The following is a 3,431-nucleotide window of genomic DNA, read 5'->3' on the forward strand; positions in this document are numbered from 1 at the left end:
GGGGGGGGGGGGGGGGGCTCTTGCCAATGTTTTATTTTGCTTATATGTACGTTTGCACGCCACCTCAGGTGCCCACGAAAGAGCGCGAGCCTATCTGACCACTAACTTATTATCGCGAACCGCCATTAGCATGTTTATAGGAGTGACTGGCAACATGGCATATACAATACATACATAGGAGATATTGTGGGGCGCATTTTTTTTCGGTTTGGAGGAGCTCGAGGTTTATTTACGATCAATTAAGGATTGCGCTTTTTGGGGGGATTCGCAGGAGTGGGGAGAATGGAGTTGTAATTTTGGACAAATTGATTGGTATTCCCGTAATAATCTTCGGGGTTATCTTTTGATGGGAGATTTATTTTTTGGGAGGAAGGTGAGGTTTTTGGGGACGATTCGATTTATTTAGAGTGGCTTATGGAGAAATCATTAGTGGGGCTCGGGGCTGTTCGAGTGGAAGGTTGTGGGGTTTAAATCTCGGGGGAGTATCAATAGCATTGCGATTTGACGGGAAATATAATTCTTTAGATGATTCGTACGATATTGGGATCATTTTTTTTCCGGCGTGTAGGTGGCATATGGACCCTTTTCTCTCTATATATATAAATAAACAAATAAGGCGAAAAATTCAGGGGACACTCAAGTTCAGGGGACGCTTAAATTCAGGGGACGCTCAAATTCAGGGGACGCTGGGTGCCTATATGAGGAGATGCTCATATGGAAGATGGTTATGGGTACGGTCACACTGCTGCGGTCACACAGACGGGGGGGGAACGAGCGAAGCGAGTGGGGGGGGCAAAGCCCCCCCGGGTTGGCGAGCGGAGCGAGCAGGGGGCGAAGCCCCCTAGTTAATTAATAAAAATTCATTGTTTTTCGTACTATTATTGTAGATCTCGAGGTTCTAAAAATTTCCCCATGAAATCGATGAAATTATCAATACAATGGGACTTGACTTTTTTTTTCAAGTTATTTCGAATATTTTTCTTCAATACGTAAATGAATTCGATGTCAGATACATGTTCAAACCTTTCGATTATCGAGATAAATTTTATCAAAACTTCTGAAATTTTTTACCAAACATAGTCTATTTGGGGAAAACGATTTAAGAACGAATTGTTTTTTCGTAAAAACTAGGGGAGCCCACCTAAACGAAGCTATATTTATCTGTATTAAGCCCTAAAAAATATGGACACCAAATCCCATCGGACTTCATCGTCGATCTGTTCAATAAATTAACGATAAAATTAATTTGCGTGACGTCTGTCATTACCTAATATACACCATGTTCGATGCTTCGTCTCTCTCGGAAATAACCTCACTGACTAGACTATTTTACACTTCACTCCGTGCGCCCATCCCCTCTTTGCCAACTGCGGAAACTCCTCAAAGTGTTTCTTCCAAGGCAGAGAAAAACAATGGCGCATTATTCAAAAGCCCGTTGAAGTATATCATTAACTAGGGTATGAAAGAAAGTTAATTGGGTGAGGAAAAGGCTTTTCTACTGTTGTTCCGAGGAACGGCAGTTACAAAATGGTAACTGCCAACGTGTCCCATATACGCAGAAGTATACTTGATGTATTTACGATCAATTATAATGGCTCCTCTGGGTTCTAAAACAGAGCTCTCAGTCGAAAGAGTTATAGTGGACAATGATGAAGTCTACCAGTATTTACTTATTTTAAACCATCCGCAGTGAAAAAAAGGGTTTAAGGTGACTCGACTGTATTTCTCAGGGGGGTGGGGGAGGGTCTCGTTGTTGTCAAGCCCTGATTCAATCGCTGAGCACGACAATTGTTAATTTTCAAATAAATATTGCGGTGTGCATTTGGACATGACCTCCATGATCCGTATTCTGACCCTTGTGACTCTTATTTTCTAACCAACATGACCCTTATTGAGCCTTGTGGCCCTTGTGACCCTTAATCAGACCCTTGTAACCCTTAATCTTGCGACCCTTATTTAGATCATTATTTCTGAACCTCATGACCCTTAATCTGATCCCCGTGACCCTTATTCTGACCCTTGTGACACTTAATCTGACCCTTGCGCCCCTTATGAACCTTATTCTAACCCGCGTGAGCCTCATTCCTGTCCTCGTGACCCTTATGACCGTTATTCTGCCCCTCATGACCCTTATTCTGGTCCTCGTGACCCTTGTGACCCTTAATTTTGAAGTCTCAATTGCCAGTACCTAACTTTCATCGCCAGAAGTCGATTTGCATTTTTATAATATAGACAGATAATATTTTTTTATAATAGGTTGATATAATGCAAGAGATTGGTAACATAAACTTAAACGACTCGGAGCTTTTATTCATAAGCGAACAATTGAGAATACATTTGCGGAAGCAAATACACTAAAAAATTTTGTAATCAATTTCTGTTGGCACTTGCTCATACATTGATCCACTGTCTCCATCAATAACTGGAAATAAATTCAAGGGAATGTTAGTCCACCGATATCAGTGAAAAATGCCGATAAAATCCCGTCTCCATGTTCTACATAATATAGAAGTAGATGTCATGTGTCTTATTCATCGCACGAAAAATGCAAATGAGTCGGAGGCAATCGTTCAACTCTTCGCGGAAAAGAAACGAAAAATATATATGGAGGAAGGAGAATGTTCATGTCATCCAACGGAAGTCGGATTTATGTATTCATGTGTTGGATATGTTGAGGATAAATGACAGGAGCTTTGAGTGATTGCCATCATCTAGATCGCGTTTGGCTTTTCCTGATCGCCTTCGTGACTAGAATTATACTGGAAGGAAGAATCAAGAGTGGAAAAGGAACGAATGATTGTCGAAAAATCAGGAATTACGGTTATTCATGTTTTATTTGAAAACGCTTGTTGGTGTTTGCATTGTAGTCATTACGGCATAAGAATGGGCAATTTAAATTTAAGGTAAGGTAAATGTACCTATGCCAGCCATCACACTTCAATCATTTCGATAGTCCCAAGAATCAATTGAGAGTGAAGTACGATTGTAGTTATTATTTTAGTTAATAAGAGATGTTATAGACCCCAATGAAGAGTGATTTATTGAATAATAAGAGAGAAAAATCCCATTCACATCAACTCGTGCTACGACAGGGTCAATTCTCAAGCCACAAGTTAAGAAACTCACAATTTTAAAACGTTAATATCTCCGTTACAATAGTAAAATGGGATTAAAAATCCCTTGGCTAAGGTTTCGAATATTTAAAAATTCAATAAAAATGCATAAATTATACTAACATCCGGATATTTCACTGAAATATCGCCAATTAAAAGAATAGGTACAATGAAAATGGCAACTGATAGCGGACGAAACGGATGAAAAAATCATTTAAAAGGTTGCACTGTCCAATGGAAACATAATTTTGTGCCTCGAGATATTTTTTAATGTTGTTTTATCACAAAATAGGATACTCACGATGTAATTAGTTCGGA

The sequence above is a fragment of the Diachasma alloeum genome, unplaced genomic scaffold, assembly GCF_001412515.2.
Source record: "Diachasma alloeum isolate Michigan unplaced genomic scaffold, Dall2.0 Dall_scaffold_00301, whole genome shotgun sequence".
NCBI lineage: Eukaryota > Metazoa > Arthropoda > Insecta > Hymenoptera > Braconidae > Diachasma > Diachasma alloeum.